The sequence below is a fragment of the Scomber scombrus genome, chromosome 19 (genome assembly GCF_963691925.1).
Source record: "Scomber scombrus chromosome 19, fScoSco1.1, whole genome shotgun sequence".
Classification (NCBI taxonomy): Eukaryota; Metazoa; Chordata; class Actinopteri; order Scombriformes; family Scombridae; genus Scomber; species Scomber scombrus.
The window spans coordinates 17,093,436-17,112,065 of NC_084988.1; positions in this window are offsets into that span (position 1 = coordinate 17,093,436).

Genomic DNA, 18,630 nt, shown 5'->3' on the forward strand with positions numbered 1-18,630 from the left:
TCAGTCACCCCCCATGAGTTGTGTCTGTTTGTAACTTCATTAAGGTAGGATATCTTTGAAAATTGAGGGATTTCATCTTTTTTCTCTCCATAAATTCACACTCAAATAATTGCTAGCAGCAGCAGGTTTTAGCCCATGCTGCATGTCAGAGTTTCAATTTATTAAAGTTTGGATTCATGCCGCAGGCTGCTTCCCTCTCTGCTGAGATCAGGGTACATGTCAGGACATGAATCTAGCAGGAGGACTGCTTACTATACTGGGATGAGATTTAATTACTGCTGTGCGTGTGTGTGTGTGTGTGTGTGTGTGTGTGTGTGTGTGTGTGTGTGTGTGTGTGTGTGTGTGTGTGTGTGTGTGTATGTGTGCGTGTGTGTGCATGCATGCGTGCGCACTAAATGTTTGTGTGCTGAGTCACATTGTGGTTACCACCTCTGCCACTTAATAGCCCCCATCGTAATGACACTCAATATTAGATGCTTATTATGTTAATTGTGTTCAGACGGTGACAGGCTGTGTTAAGCCCAGTTTATTTAGCCAATAAAACATCACAGCAGCAGGGTAATGTTCAGAAAAAATAGCAGTAGTTACACCCACAATACTTAAGTGTAGCATTTAAGTAGCATGGCAATAAAGTTATGTTCTTAAGTCAAAAGACTGCACAGCTGTTCATTAGAATAATACATGTTTTAAAGTGTTAAGTTAATCAGTGTTTCTGTCCAGGTCTGCAATTTTAGTGACACTTAATGCCCCTTTGTCCTAAAACGGCACAATGGATGTGTGTTATTGTCAGCGGCATGGTTGTAATCAGATTTCTCTGGCCTGTGCCAAAAGCACCAACCCTTTCCCACCAATCTGCCCTCACCTCCCCTCTCTACCTCACCCTGCACCCTCTGTTGCCCTGAAGCTCTTTGGTAGTGCCAGAGAAGGTTAAACATTGTAGATATTTAAAAAACTAAAAAACAAAAACATTATTCAAGTTTCAAAAAAAGTTCTAAGAAGGAAATACCATCAACTTTATGAGAATATTTTAATATTTCCCTAATATTGTCTGGTGGAATTGATATTGAACTCTGTATACAGTTGTAAAAATGAGGGAAGGAAAGACAGGATGTGCAGCTTTTATAAGCAGCTCATTAGGATCTGAAACAATTGGCCAGCCTTCGCTGAGATTCATCTGGATGACAGAGTCATCTCCTGTGACTACTCAGATGGCTTTAGGCGCTGGAAAGATGCCAGGAGGGGAAAATGCAGACTAGACAGAAGAAGAGTTATGTATTGTATATGAGGCAGCAGTGGCCTGGAGGCTAGAAAAACAAGCCTGAGACCACAAGGTCAAGTGTCACTCCCCTCCCTGCATAATGGCTGCAATGGAAGGCACGTCAGCCACAGATCCTCCAGTGGAAGACTTCAGTGGTCAACACTGCGGAGGCTGAACTGAGCAATGCCCAGAAGTGATCATCTGTGTATACCTCCCTATATAGTAATAATCCTTCACTTCATGTCAGTCCTGTTTGATTTGGCGACACCTGTGGTTACTGCTGGTAAATACATTGTCATAATAAAGGTCACAGAGTTCTGTTTGAAATGAATCATTTGGTGACCACTGGGGGCATTAAAAACAATATGAGGAGCTACTCTGGCAGAAAGAGAAGAGAAGAGAGCAACTGGTGTATCAAAAGGAAGTTCTTAAAAGCAATGTAAATCCTGAACTCAGGATTAAGTGTTCTACATTATGTGAAATGTGTGCACACTTTGTTTTCAGTGAATCTGTTGGATGCGAAGTTTGAATTGTGTGCAGGGAAGTCAGACTCCACAGCTGAAAAGTCACATTTAGTGAGGCAATTACAATATGCAAATATTCTGAATGGCCATAAATGATATACAAAACTGGGTTGCATGCCATGGAAATCTTAAGGATTGTAACTTTAATGAACCCCTTCAAATCTGTACTGGTGATGCCCCCCCACCCCCTCCCCTTACGATACACGTGCACCAACCCAGAGTGTTCTAATCAAAACCTAATGGGAATCTCATGATGAGATGGTCAGCAGTGTTGTGTGGCTTCACAGACAGTGGCGCCACTGTTAGATAATGACTTCTTATGTGATTCACCAATATCTTTGTAACATTAACCTTGTGTTTAAGCGAAGGGTCTTTAAATTATCCTGTGTGACTGACTGCATTTGAAAGGGCATAAAGTATGTGGAGGTTTCATTTAGCATACGAAAGCCTGAGATAAATCTGATGCTATCAAAGCTATCAAGTGAGAAGTTAATCCTTGTTTAGTTGCCAGGGTGATTGAGAAGGACAGTTGTCTGTAAACCAACTGATTCATCATGTGTAATTTCATTTTGAGGACTGAGAGTGTGGCTGCACCAAACAAATAACAGAAAGATTAAGATGGCAAAACCCTCTGGTGATTTACTCTTTTGATCTAGCGCTGTTATCTAAAAAAATTGGCTCAGATTGAGAATACTGTCAAAGAGTCTCTGTGGTGTTTTATTAGCAGCACAATGTAAAGGGGCCCCGTCCAGATAAGAGGTTCTTTATGGATGGTGTTTCCCCGGGACTGGAGACCTCAGGGCCAGCCAGGAGATATTAGATGACTGGGCTCTGGAGCCTGGAGTCTTCAACCCAGCTGTTCACACAAAACCTTCACACACACAACACATTCAGCCAAAGAGGGCACGCAGGGGCAATAAAGCTGGGTCAGGTGCAGGCAACATGCCAGCACTATGACTTCAGTGTCTGTGTGTGTGTGTGTGTGTGTGTGTGTGTGTGTGTGTGTGTGTGTGTGTGTGTGTGTGTGTGTGTGTGTGTGTGTGTGTGTGTGTGTGTGTGTGGTGCATGTGTGTGTGTAGTGCATGAATGTATGGGGCTTTATGTATGGGATATTTACACTGACCAGATGAAGCTTATCTCCTCTTTGTGCAGATACTCACTCTGTTATGTTCCTGTGCAGACGGACTAATAAACCTCTTTTGTCTTATTGCAAACCTGATGCACTAATATCTGTTATGGATCACTGTGACACAATGTTTGTGTCGATTTAATTTTTTCCAACTGTGAGCTGACCACAGACACAAAGTGCGGCATGCAACATCCACAAATGTTCAGGCACACCATAACAGTGACAAACTTGCACATTTGTATTGCATTCACTATTGAGACATAGCAAACTGTTGCAACTCAGTCACGACATGGTCACCGACTTGTCCCTGTGCAGGCTGCTGGCTACTTCAGAACATGGATTTAAACAGAAACTTTAAATGATTCAACCAATATTTAACCAGCTTTACTAACATTAAAAATCTATTTTTTCAAGAATATCCCAGCCAAGATAGGACAGAAGAAAATGTTTACTAAACTCAGGCTTTGCTGTGTTAATAATAATACATCTACTGAATGTGATGAGTGTGGAGAAGTGTGTCTACGATGGATCAGAAGACACAAAGTGCTGATAAGAGGACGAGTTATGAGTAAGTTTCATAATGTCTGTTTCTCCTCCACAGAGAGCTCATTCAGACAAGAAGAGGGCATGGCAGGATATCCTGACCAGGCATGGCATCAAGCCATACACTGTCATTGGCTTCTCTTGCAATGTTTTGCCTCAAGATGATTCCTGCTTATGCAACAAAGTAGTGACTATAACTGAAGTGCACAGGATCAATGGAGTGATAAAGAAATGAAAAACAGAGGCATATGCTATGAGAAAACGAGGGGGAGAGAGAAAGACTTGAATGTGCCAAAACAGCCACTATTTGAATTGGTGTACGGCCCCTTTAAGGAGTGGAGTAGATGAGCCCCCCTCAGGGGCCAAGACTGGGGCTTTGTTTAAAAACTGCACGCTCCAATCTGCTGCAAGATGCTGACATCAGCAGAAGCCAGGCTGGGGGTCAGGTGGGGTCGAGGCTGCCACTCACCCGCTGCGAAATCAAAACAGCCTGGGCAGATGCTGCGGGCTGCAGAGGAAGAAGAGAGAGCGAGGGGGAGAGGGAGAGAAGAAGAGAAAATAACAACCTGTAACAAATACACACTTTCCTACGCTCAATTTATGGAGTGTGTGCAGACATGCATTTTCTTCCCTTGCTTTCTTATTCGACCTCCAGAGCCAAAGTGATGCAAGTACCAGGAAACTTTGAGAAAATTGCCACATTCTGGTCAAACAAATATATTCTTTTACCTTTATTCCAATCAGATAAGTGCAACCTATCCGCACTCTGGATAAAACAGGTTAAGCCAACTATATCTAACTCATTTTGTATTGATAAATCACATCTCCAAATGCTTAAATTTTTGATCTATATTACATCATATCCCCCTGAAAAACTGGATTTCATTAAGGGATATAGTAAAATTAAGGCAGCAGGATGTGTCAGCAGGATGTGTCCCTGCAGTGGTCACAAATCTTCTCTGCAGTGGTGGTTTAACTGGAACACCGTGACCCTACACTCATGAAATAACCAGAAACAGACCACAGGTGTTGTAAAGAAAGTGTTACATCGTTTAAAATCTGAACAAGATCCAAAAAACGCTTTTTTTTCTCAACTGTGCAACAAGGCTGCACTGACTGAATATTGTCAGCTATTCCGCAGTAACACTCTCACTGTTTCTCTCTATGTTTGTCAATATGTTTTACACTGGTGTTAATCAATCACAATCTTATTCATTTGTAAAATAAATGCATTGTGGCTGTGATGTTAAAGGTACACTGAGCTGCAGTGTTTGTCAGATGGAATCAACTAACACTGCATGACTCAGTGTGAATCATGACAAACTGTGGATTAGAAAGCAACATTGCCCTCCACAAACTAAGATCTGCAGAGGGCAAAGTGCCACAATAAAGAGAGTGATCTTCAACATCAAGACTGCAGGTAGTAAGTCATCTTTCAGTGAACTGATCAGTGTTGTAAAATGCTGCAATACCACGAAAGACAAGACTAACCACAGACTTTACCACCTCACATCATCATCACAGACCCTGGAGATACACAAAGCAGATAAGGGTCCTTTGTTTGTTCATTTGTCATTTTTGTCAGGATCATGCAAGTTAACTGGGTCGCACTTGTCTCAACTGCACACACTCATATGCTAACTTGGCCACAAAGATTTTCACAGCACCACCCAGTTCAACCTCTATCTGTCTGACTGCTGAACTTTTAAACCCTCTCATGCACACAAGTGGCCAGACAGCGCCCGTGTCAAGTAGAACAATACTGTTTTTTCTTAATAGAAGAAGTGTCAGGATTTCTTAACTCATCTACCCCTGAAGTAGAAAGCCATTAGAAGCTGTGTTTTACACAAGTAAAACCAAACTTTTAGATGCTCTAAAGTCCCTGAAATACACAAGGGAAAGTGGCTGATTGATTGAGAGTGTTATTAAAAAGAAAGAATGTAAATGTTCACTACATAAGATGTTTATTTAAAAATTTGACTGTAAATCTCCAAGAGAGACTTCGACAGGGGAAAGTGTGACTTAATTGTATTTACAGTCCTGGCAACATTGATGGGTTTTCTTTATACGGAAGAAGTGACAAATCAAAATGTCAGAAGAAAAACACAGCTCTCCATCCAAAGAATATTGTACTCTAAAACATGTGAACATGCCACTGAAAGACAGCCCCCCCCCCCCCCCCCCCCCCCCCCCCGCTTCTACCCACTTCAACTGTTAAGTGACAGGCATTTAGGGACAAGCAATGTTGAGTTTGCTGATTTCTGGGTGATGAAGTCCTTTCAGTTTTTGAAATTCAAACAGCTCCTTCCTGTAACTACTTGGGCAAAATCACCACATGCCACTGGTGACATAGGAGTGCCAAAGCGCTTTAAATGTTCTTGCACGTTTGAACAGTAGCTGACCACAGGTTGCTAAATGACACGTAAGTACCAGAGTGGGTGGTTGTTGTGTGGTCCCAGGTTTGCATTAATGGGGGTGTTTTACAGCACTTTGAATGTGACTCAGCCAATCAGAAATGAAGAGCAGAGCTAGCTTTTTCATAATGGGGTGTAAATGACATTGACAGGAGCTCATGGATCCTATGACAGTCGCCAGGCTGAAAATAATGATAAGAGAGAAGGGGAAGTCTGGGGAATAGGGATAAGATGGACAGCAAAGCAAGCGGACAGGCACAAACAAAGTCTGATACATATAAACACGCTAGATCACATACACACACACACACATACACATACACACACACACACACCCACGCTGTGATTCATAGGTAGACAGAGTCAGTCTCCAGCAGGGATCTGTCCTCACCAGTAGGCCTCAGGGGAAACCAGACAGAATATTTAAGACAGGCCTCCCTAATCCCCTTAGTTTGAAATCATGCACGCACACACATACACACACACACACATGCAGACACTCTATATTTAGGGCAGCGGATTCATAAGGAAACAGGATATCACCAAATTTGTTTGCTTGCTTACATCTGTGTTTGTTTTTCTGTGTGTGTATGCGTGTGCATTGTTTTTCTTTCTTTATATTTCCACTTGAGAATTTCCAAAACAATTTTGCATTCGAGAACGCAAAAGTGGGAGCAGGTTCCAGTCCAGAAACGTGCAGTCACTGCAGCCATTTAAAAATGTAGATAGCTTTTTATAGCCTGCATGATGTGTTGACCTTATCATCCTTTTTAATGATATTAACAGACAGATAGGCTTGTGGTTGTCTGGTATGAGCTGTGTGATGGTGCATGAGGATGCAAATTTAAAGTTCACCACCCAAATATAAGATACTGTGTACTTCATGACATTTATATTTTTTCTCACTTGTGTGTGTGTGTGTGTGGTGGAGGATGGTGGCAGTGGCAGTGAGAGGTACCTCCTGTTGCTGCTCTTATTGTTTGACAGTTTGTGCTTATGTTTGTGCGTTTGACAGAACAAAAGGTCATGAGGCTGAGTTTGTGGTCGCACATGAGTCCCTCCGACGTTTCAATTCCACAAGTGAGACATTGCTGAAAACGTTCATAGCCACCTACACAACACACAAGAGATAAACACTTTTACTCCCCCTCGCTCTCTCTCTCTCTCTCTCTCTCTCTCTGTTTCACTCTGTCTCTCTGTGTCTCTCTCTCTCTTTCTCTCTCTCACTCAGTTGATGAGAGAGTTGTTATTATTGGCGGAGGGCCTGCCTCTAACTCCCAGTAGAAGCCAGATGATTGTTTTTGCTGCCTGGGGTCCAGACCCTACCTTTCCAGATCCTGTTACTGGGACTGGACGTTTCCAAAGAGAGGGAGAGAGATGAAAATACATCCCAAAGCCCCATGATTTCCATAATTTTCATCATTTAAATAGATAGTCTCTTTATTTGCCTTTAGCTACAGCAGTAGTGGATGAAAATAGCAGTGGTGGCAAGTAAGTTTGTACATTTACTGAAAAACTGTATTAAATTTGGTGGTACTGTTCTTGTGTGTTTCTATCTTCTACTCCACAACATTTCAGTGAGAAATATTGTATTTTCAATTCACTACATTGAATTTGACAGAAGCATTTACTTTTAGTTTTTACATACAGAACCTACAGTATGATCCATCTAAATTAAACTACGTGTAGTGTCACACTCACTCTACAGAACAATCCTTTGACACTTCTGCAGGATGTAAAGTATCTGACGTGTGTAGTTATGGTGTTATCCAAGACTCAATTTTCCACATCACATAAATAAGGCAGGAATAAATGCAAATTAAACATTTATTTTGTAAACAAAGCAAAATGTCTCTACATCTAGTCCTATATTATCCATTCACTGGAATAGAAAACTGCTATTCCACTTTATGCTCTGTTGATTATAGGATTTAGTATTACTTAACATGACTAATCAAACCAGAATCTTCCAAAGGCAGAATAGACTAATGGAGCAAAGATAAGACCTTAAAGATATAAATCAATGCAAGATAATATGATTGAGCCCATTAAGTCAAATAATGACAGTAATTCAAACTAAATGCAACTTTTGACATTGTAAAACATTTAAAATGCAAATTTAAATAGGAATATTTACAAAAATGTAAATTATTGTAAATACAATATATACAAACAAGATGCCATCAATATACAGTATATAGTAGCTGACAAATCCAGCTTCACTCACTTGCATGTGCTGTAGCTTTGCTTTTGCTTTCAACCATTTCACACGATCCTAATCAGCAGAATGAAGTTTGGTCACTTTGCAAACTTTCCATTATTATTTCATTAACTTTTAGGAGTTTTTTTTCAGTCAGTCTCAATTTTTAAGTCAAAATGGACAGCTGAGTAAACTTTATCTGCTGATGAATTCTGTGTGAGACGACAAAAAGCACCCGAACAAGTGAGTAATTAGACCTTGAGAGCAGATTGTTTTGTCGGCTGCATTTTCCCAAGAAATGCCAGTATTGAGTATAAAAACAGTATATGTAATGTATATAATAATAAAACATTTAGATGCACAATATGAGTATTCTTTCTTTTGATACTATGTTCTGCCCAACAAGACATTTACAAGGAGAAATTTTACACTATCACAAGTCTTATAGTGAGAGGATCTGAGTGCTTCTTCCACCACTGAAAAATAATCTTACACAATCATTTTTGGTGACTTTGTGCTGCTTATTCAATACATGTCAATCTTTATTTTCATCTATTAAATTAAGTTTGCAGAACACTGCAGTTCACTACACACAAGCACACCTGTCACACATGTGTGTGTGTGTGTATGTGTGTGTATTTTTAGCGTACAGCCTGGGCAGCTGTTTGCCATTACTCATATCAGTGTGTGCTCTTTCTCTCCCTCTCTGACCCAGTGTTATTCTTTCTAAGCCACCGGAGCTACAGTCACTGTATGACTGTGTTGGCCAAACCCTGGCAGCCTGTTTTTCCTGCCGCAGCGGCTGAAGCAACTAATTTGAAATGCTTGTCTAGCTTAATCATTTCCCTCTATGATTGTGCCCAGAATTTTTAATCATATAACAGAGCTGAGGGAAAAGTTACAGAGGATCTGTTGATAAATTATTCATTGCTCTCCACTTTATTGTTTATAGATGTTGCCACAGTGAACCATGTGAAACTCAAGAGTATGTCAAAGAGAGGAGTGTGCGTGTGTGCAACCCTGTGAGTGTTTTGTGTGTGTGTGTGTGTGTGTGTGTGTGTGTGTGTGTGTGTGTTAGTGTGTAGGTGGGTAGGTGGAGTTTATGGTTTGGCAAAGAAAAGATTAACCATCATAAGAAAACACACACAATCATGCATATATACCAGAATAAGCACATATACTGCATGCACGCACGCACGCACGCACGCACACACACACACACACACACACACACACACACACACACACACAGAGCGGACAAAACCCATCATTTTATTTTTTCTTTACTGAAGATACAACACGGAGGTGAGGGTGAAACCTAATCCTGTGTGTAGCTGTGAAAGCATGTTTGGAGAATGATAGAGTCTCTTAATTGACCCATACAGCGCGTCAGAGATCAAGTCAAGGTCACTCCATCCCAAAAGGCAGAAAAGAGCTTTATTACCCTTAATTAAGATGGCATTAATGACTTCCCTCTGGGCCTGGACATAAACTTCCAGTTAGTGTTTTACAGAGTGCAATTATCCTGGTGGCGTGATTACCTCAGACCGGAGCCTGTGCTGGCTTCCTCCAGCAATAATAGCTGGCCAAGAAGACATCAGCTTGTTTAGTTTAACTTTGCAAATCAGGGTCGGACGCACCAGAGGATAACAATGAAAAAGAAATAGGGGCAGAGGGAGATGCGAAAGGCAGACAAGTAAGTGACATGATGTGTTTTACAGTAATTCCACTAAGCAGATGCTCTGATTAAATATAGAGGCAATGAAGAAATGGCTTTAGGCAAAAGGTCACTGCAGATGGTTAAGTCAGTAATTATAATAACCCTGTCAATTCGAGTATGGGGCTGTAATCAGAAGTGAATCTTATCAGCCGATCTTTTTTTCAATGCAATCAGATGATCATCGTGGCATGGATTCAGTATGGACAATCAGCCTCAGATTTAGTGGCCATCAACACAAACCAACATCACCATATCATCACTAATCGTCCTTTGGTTTGTCAATTTAGCAACCTCGAAGGGGAAAAAACCCTGAAGTCGAATTTCTATTTATTTTTGCTCAATGATCACTATTGATTTTAGAATCAATACACAAAGGCATGTTCTACTCTCTCCTAAAGACACCAGACGAAACTGCTAAAATCTTGATGAATAGGAGATGTACTTTATGAGCTGGCTTGGACCACAAAAATATATCATAACACCCTTTCATGTTACCGTCAGTGTATACATAACCCCAGCATCTTATAGACTGTCGGCAGTGTTGCTGCAGAAAACCATGGTTTGGTTCTTGTTTAGTGAAAGACATTCATTTACACATAATTGAGAAAATTCTTCCAGATAATGTACACTGCAGCTGTTTTATGGTGGCTTCTCACTTTGATAAGTTAACCATCACAGCCTCAGCATGTGATTGAACTCTGGTTGACACATCCTTGCAGGCCTTTGGGCATTGAGGGATTGAGGTCAGCTTATGAGCCAACCAGTGTAAAGGTGTTTGCAGCATAACAACTGATATCGGGACTGGGGGGGAGGTTAGCTCTAGGTTGAGTGAAAGTTAGAGGGGGGAAGGGGACGAATATAAGCTGTGCAGATGAAGTGCCACTCTTTGCTGGGGATTTCCAAGCATGATTTACCCAGCGAGTCGGCAAAGGTCAAGTCATTAACCTTTTATTGATAATTCTAAGAAGTGCAGCCCTCTGGCATCAACACTTTGCCAGTCATGCACTCCCAATAAACAGGCTTACTACTGTGGATAAAGCCACTCATGTGTCACATCTAAACAAACCAGGGTGTTTATAACCATACATCAAATGTTTAGACACATCAAAGCAAAATATGCATTTTAATGCCAATATGTGCATATGTGGGATGGCTTGTTAATAAGCATTTAGGTCACAGTGAGCATACAACATAAAAATGATAGCAATGTGCATTATCTTCTGATTATCTGCTGATTATAACATTATTTGACAACACAAACCCCCCTTGTCCCATGCAACAACATGGGCATGACTTGGCTCTGTAGACTCCAGAGAATTGGTGGGGAGCCATTGTGACATACTGAAACCTCACGGGCGTGATTGAAAGCGTGAGGTTTCGGGGTGTGAGAGCCACGTGAGAGAAGTTGTTGAGAAGACAAAAACAGAAAGCAAGAGTCAGAGAAAAAGGGAGACAAGGTCTCTTGTTTCTTGCTCTCAGAGGCCCAGCTGCTGCAGCTTTCATTATTCAAATGCTGCAGCATGACACTGAATTAACACATCCACTGGTAAACACTGCTACATGAGGGCCTGTGCCGCAAACATTAACTTGGCTTGTGCTGCCAACTCAAATAAGCAAGTGAAATGATCTGCTCTGCGAGCAGTAGGGAAGATAGATTGAAGTAGGAGATAAAGTGATTCCAGCACATTACATACACCATCAGCGATTAGATGGTTGCTTGTTTACCCAGAGACTGAACAAGATACAACAAACTGATAAAATACGATTTTTTACTTGTTGTTTAAACACAAACTTAATGCTTCAGATAATGAATCTTCATAATCTGACTTTGTCATCCGTGTGTTGTATGAGGTTGTATTTTTAACTCATTTTCCAAAAGAAGAATCTCTGTTCAATCTCACATTGAACTTCTTCAATGCTCGCAGTGTTCTCTGTTAACTTAATTTTCCTTGCTGATTAATAGCTGCATTTTTCTTGTTCATATTTTTCTGCTCAAACTGCACTAATAGCCATATGTAAACAACTCCACGGACAAGAGGAGCCAATCCTTGTGAGTTGAGATGTGGTCGAGCAGAGGTCACCACCAAGCAGATGACCCCGGGGGTCACAGAGGGTGGAGGAGGGGGCTGTAGGCACTGAGGGTATTTCTGTCTTGTTCCCTACTTGTGATTTCTAATGTTTTAGTCTAGGAGGTGCGTGAGAGCAGGGGATTGCCAACTTCCCTTCCCCCACCGCCCCTTCACTCCCCCTGGGGAAAACTTGGGAGCTACGCTAGGCTGGTGGGTAAGACGATGTCCAGACTCTCCATGCTCAAACTCATAAAAACAACCATCGTGAGAGGCAATTGTTTGCAACGAAACATTATTGCAACAACATAGACATACAGGTTCCTTTAGTTTTTTAGTCTGTCTGGGCTTGGAAACACACTGCCAACTTTAATTGCCATGAATCTAAAAGACAAAAAGAAGGATAGAGATAAAGAGAGACAGATTGAAAGAGACAGAGTGAGACTGATTGCCCACTCTCTTGCTGTATATTTGTGATAAGTTCAAGAGTTCAAGATCGTATCTGGATAGTTTGTCTTGTGTTGCTAACCACTTGACGCCACTCTGCCAACCAGCGCTGGTTTGGGGTGACTGACCATGATACGTAGATCATAAAACCTCTGCAGTATGGGATGGTTCAGCCTGAGTTCATCGAGGTAGTCTGAGAGAGAGAGAGAGAGAGAGAGAGAGAGAGAGAGAGAGAGAGAGAGAGAGAGAGAGAGAGAGAGAGGGAAAAAGGAAGGGAGAGGCAATATCAAGCCAGCAGCACCGCACCAAACCTTACAGACGTCTGTTCAACGCCACATCTCCTGCACACTGATCTGTTTTTAGAAATTGAAATAACAAGCAAGAACTACATGGTAATTCTTCATATTTACTACATTATGGGACAAGAAGAGTCCAGATTTTTCATTGCCCACTAATGAATCAGCACATCTACAATATATTTGTTGTCTGCATCTCCTCATCTAAACATCCTAAAGCAAAGTAAACAAAGGCTCCCATCGGACAAATAATGAATAAATAGCTCCCATGTGACCCTGGGCCAGGTCCCATTTCGTTCTGTCCTCTGTTTGTTTTCCCCACCATTGTAATTACTCTCCCCCTAAAAAGCTCAAACTACCCAGTGGTAAACAAATCCAACAAACCCCAGGACCCTGACTCAGACCCATAAAAACGCAACACAAGAGAATAGAGGAAGGGGGGCTGTAGAAGGGGTTGTGGGATAGTAGCTTATGGGGGCAAACATGGCAGGGCAGCAGGAGGAGAGAGCATTGGGCATTCAGTGCTTTGTGTGTGTGTGTGTGTGTGTGTGTGTGTGTGTGTGTGTGTGTGTGTGTGTGTGTGTGTGTGTGTGTGTTGTTTGTGTGTGTGTGTGTGTGTGTGTGTGTGTGTGTGTGTGTGTGTGTGTGTGTGTGTGTGTGTGTGTGTGTGTGTGTGTGCATGCAGGGAACATTGCCTTTACCCCCTACCTCTAGCTTTGACCCTGGCCCCCTGCCAGCAACAGTCACAGTCTAATTACTGAAATCTGTGTGCCAGCTAAAGGCATTGTAGGAGTCAGTATTGTCTGGGGGCCTATGAGACCAGTCACCATTCATCCCTTGGTGCCCTCTATTTACTGAGGTGGAACAGCCTTTACAAGAAATCTGTTTTCGAGAGAACAACGTGTTTGAATGAGGTGTCTGAGACAAGCCCGCTAAATGATACAGTGTGACAGTGTGTCGGTGTATTGAATTAGGTAACCAGCCTAAATGAGACTGACAACAGCTTCACACTGTCATAGTCGGACACTTCTACTACAGTTACCGTAGCTACAAACTTGCTAAGAATAGTCACTAAAGGTTAAAGATAGTTTAGCACTGATACTGTCACTGTTACTGTGAGTCACTGCAGATTTAATTACCTGGGCCATTTCCACGTAGACCTCTAAATTTCCATTGCACCATCTTTGCATTTCATTACAAACTCTCCACGCAACACCCTGCTCTGCATGATATAAATATTAACCATGTCCATTATTGCATCTGTTTTTCACCTTTACTAGCAGAGCTGATGTCATTTTTCCCGGCGTGAAATCCCTTCACTGGTAACCAGATTAAAGCAGTACACCCATGTTAGAGCCCAGCAGGGAGGGACTGGCTAGAGCTTAGATTCCCCAGCCCCATCTTTATCACACCCATGACTGGATTTATTAAGCCTAATGCTGTTAATCTGCTTGATTTCCAGTGTAAACCCATTAGGGGACATGCTGGAGGTAAGATAACGACAGGGGAGATGATACAGAACTCTCTCTGTTTTCAAGTATGAGCCAACTTCTGTGCGTTTATCAGACAGACTGTGATCTTGTCAAATGCAGACAACTGTCATAGGTCAGGGTGTGCCAAAAACAATGGTGTTAGGCCTGTTGTTATCACTGAAGCTGGAGACGAGGCATTATTTACATCTGTGTTATCTACTTTGAGCCAGATCAGCTCTCACTGTTTTCCTCAGGAAACCTTGAAAACAGTATCAGGAGGCATTCTCATCGGCAAAACAACCTGGGTTTATATAAACATTTGCCAGCAAGATAGGAGGGAACTTGTGGTGTGCACACATCTCTATGCTGCAATTCTGACAGGCTGGCAGCTCCTTCCATGTCACACCCAAATGATCAGCCATGTTAAAATGCTCAATAAGATGTAATGACATAGTATGCTGGTGGCTTTCGGAGTGGTCAGGCTACAGTTGAGGGCCCCTGCCTGCTTTTGCCCCGTGTGGTGAATTTCGGCGGCCGCACTCCGTCTGCTTCAACCACAGGGCTCACCACCGTCTCTCTTCGGCGTCGCAGCCGTTCGGTAGGCAGGGCCCATCCTCACCCCACCTCACCACACCACAACACAGAACACAGCCACAGTCACATGAAACTCTGACACCCCTCTCATGTCTGTAGATCTGCACGCTCTGTTCGCCTGGTGTCGCCGGGTTAAGAGGCACACTGTGCACGCCACAAAAGTGCACCGCGCCGACACTTTCAGAAGCTTGTATGAGTTTCACATCAACTTGACTGGATGATACTGCAGTTGCTGAAATGGCAGTTACATCTGAAACTTCATGTTTGTGTCTGAGGATTAGACTGAGACAAAGTGCCTGTATATGAGAAGGTCATTGCTAGAAAGCAATATTATCTGCATCAACATGAGACAATAAGGTCAACAATTGAGGCCATAACAGTATTTGTAGGTGAGTTGTTGTTCAATAAACAGCATTAGAATAGATGCTATGAGCTATTTTTATCGTTGCTCTGAAGTTTATACTACATCAGTTGGGCTGGACTTGTCAAAGACAAATGTTACACACGACTGCACATTATGCCGTTAGTTTGTTTTCCAGCCCACTCTCATCTGTCTGCATTTGAAATTCATTCCACTGTCTTGGAAGAGAATTATTCATGAGCAAATCTGTTCAATGGAATGGTTTGCCTTGTTTTGCTTTACTGCTCTCCCCTGATGCGGTTCCGTTGGGACCACCTGTCAAAATCACCACTTTTTAATGGAGCCATTGCGCCAAAACACCAGAAACAAAAAGTTTTCTGTTTTTGAAAATAGGAATATGATTAAAGCTTCATTACAGATTTTATAATAATCCCCACACAAAATAACCACTATCACATTTCCCCAACGTTATTAGCAAGACTCTGTGTATCTGTTGTTTTGTTTGTCTTGAACACGGTTTTCATGTCGTCCCATGGTAGGATAGAGGTGACCAGAGGTTAATGATGAGCAGCCAGAAATGAGACGATTGGAGTGTGTTTAGTTCTCTGAGCTTCAATCCCTGGTGGTTCCTAGTTCCAGATGTCTCAAGCTCTCTCTTTGAGAAGAGTGGGTTCAGAAGTTTACCCACAGTCCTCTGGGCAATCGCGTTAGCCAATCATCGCTCCAGGATAGCGACAGTTGGCTGAGGTGGCTGCTGCTGCGACGTCAGCAAAGAGAAGAGGTGATCGTCTGGACTGTTGTCTCTGAGGGAAAATTAGAGACAGGAGGAAAAGGAGAGTATGAAATAGAAATAGACAGTGAAGGTAACATCATAGCAACATGGAGAAAAGTACTGGTTTTTCTGACAACTATTGACTGTTTGGATAATGCACAGCATTACATACTCCCAGGGGGTCCCAGGGAGTCAAAACATTTGGTAACAATAAAAATCTAAACAATAAAGAATCAAGTTTTGCACTGATCACAAAGGTTGGACTGGGAGAGGAGAGAAGTGAAATCTATGACTTTGTTTATTGCCATCCAAACTTGGCTCCACCAGCCAGCCAGCCAGCCCTGTAGCTCATGCAATTGTTTGAGATGAGCTGGCAGCCTGCCAAACCTGGAGTAAATCAGCACTGTCAGTCAGCAACAACAGCCAGCAAGAGAGGGAGGAGGAGGGCACGGAGAGCATGTATGCTGGGATGGAAGAGGGGGGTGAGAAGTTTTGTGTGTGTTTGTGTGTGCGATAGACATACAGATAGCAAAGGAGTGGAGAAAAACAGGGTCAATGAGCACGAGTAAAGGAGGGAAAGAGTACCAGGGAAGTGGGGGATGGGAGGCAAAAGAAAGAACAAAAAAGTCAGAGAGGGGAAAGAGAAGGAGAGAGAGAGGCTGAGAGGGAGGACCTGGTCCTGTGTTGTGAAACATGATCTCGGAAAAACTGCTCCGAGTTTAACACTCTACCCAATGTTTTTGCAGTTGTTACTGTTTGGAGGAGGTCCATTGCGTGAGCTGACACACACTCACACACACGCACACACAATTGTCCCAGAGCCCCACCCCTGGTGCGCTGGTTGTTTTTTCTCCTCAACTTCATCCCTCTCTCCGCACTCCTTGTTATCAAGGTGAGGTGTGCTAACAAGACAGGCTGCCTGCCTGACGTCCCTGGCGCCCTACCAACCTGCTCTGCAAAAAAACCAAACAACAACACACAAATACACAAAAAACGCACCCACTCATCTGGCCCGGTTCTATTGCTAGGAGCTTTTATCCAGTCCTTTATGCGTGCTGCCTGCTCGTGAAGACAGCACGTCTGGAAAGTGGGCATGAGGCGAGCTCTTCTCTCATTACTGCACACCTCAGGCCGTGCCAGCGCATAGGGCTTCTCATGTGTCCTCAGGAAACCACACTGACTGCTTATTTTTATCTTGCTGCAGGATCCTTTTTCCTGCCAATTAGTTCCCAACAATGACCCCACTTGTTTATGTACTGTCTATTGAGTGACATACCCCCATCATAATTAGGCCAGGCTTGTGTCTTTCTCAGCTACATGCCAAGTGCATGGATTTTGACACGTGTGGAGAGGCAGCTGCCCACTGTGCGGAAGCTTACGGGGTGTATCTTTTAATTGGGTCCAAATGGTGGTGGATAAGTATGAAGATTGAAGATGAAGTGATAAAGTTGGAAAATGTAGTGGGGAGAACAATAGCCAGCAGGAGACGAAGAAGACAAGTTCAGCAGGTTCATGTGCTGTGCTGCTCCGAGGATTTAAATCCCTCCCCTTGACCACAGGATACTGCTAGTGTTTGTGAGTCAGAGATTTCTGCTGTGTGTGTGTGTGTGTGTGTGTGTGTGTGTGTGTGTGTGTGTGCGTGCGTGCGTGCGTGTGTGTGTGTGTGTGTGTGTGTGTGTGTGTGTGTGTGTGTGTGTGTGTGTGTGTGTGTGTGTCACAGCTGTGAGGCCGGGAGTGACTGCAGCTCAACAAAGCACTGAGCTCTGCTGGGTTGCTCTTGGTAAACAAAGGGAACTCACAGAGCTGTATAGTGATTGCCCAACCTCTCCTTAACAGAGAAAGTAAAGAAAAGAGCCGGTCGAGCACCGCAGATTAAAGGAGAAGTTGCAAACACACATATGAGCAGGGAGTTTTTTTAAATAGTGAGAAAATAGCATTGCTGTCCCAGTTGTGCTAACAAAAACCAGGACTGTTTATTTGATTATCAGCTACCAAGTGTTAACAGATCAATTTCTGTATGTTCTCCTCCCAGCAGAGCAGGCTGCTGAAAGGGTGGGGGGTTAGGGTTGTGGTCTTTACCAGAGGAGGTCAGCTGTGTTCAGTCACAGCAGGGAAGGGTGGTGGGGGAGGGCAGCGGATGGTTGCTGCACCCATTGCATGCCCAGCTGAACCCTGATCATCTCTGCTCCCCTTGAACAGCTACATGCAGCACTGTTGGCTTAGCTGCTTATTTAACTGCCCGCCTGAGCACCAGATGTGCAAAGAGGGGAAAAAGACAAATGGAAAGTGTTCAAATATATCTAAGGCGGAGACGCTGACGTTCCTTCGCCTTGATTGAAACTAGTGGGAATCAGTGGCTGAGTTACGTTTGGAGTCAAATCCTTTCTACTCAAGGATTCACATATTTTTCACAACTCTCAAAATCACAGTGCGTCAACAGAGGCGAGAAGCAATTAAACTTCTTTCATTCGAAACAAAACTGAAACATTTAAGTAAATGCTTCAGTTTGCAAAAGAGCTTTGCACAACTGCCTATTACCATTTCATTTAATTCAAAGTGGAGCTGTCTGCCCACAGTGTTTCGGTGGTGCCAGTATTGAAAACGAAGGGGTAGGTGTGTGTGAATATGGGCTTGCTGTCAGGGAGTGGGAGTGGTTTCGCTTCAACTGGTGGCTCAGTGATCGCCACCAGCGACATCATCGTTATTGTTCAACTTAGTGAAAGAATAACAAACCAAACCTTTTTTTTCTCCATTACAATTGAAAATCTTTTGCATAAATGTAGCTTATGTTCAAAAGTTTCTTTCCACTCTTAGAGAGAAACCAGATTTGCTGC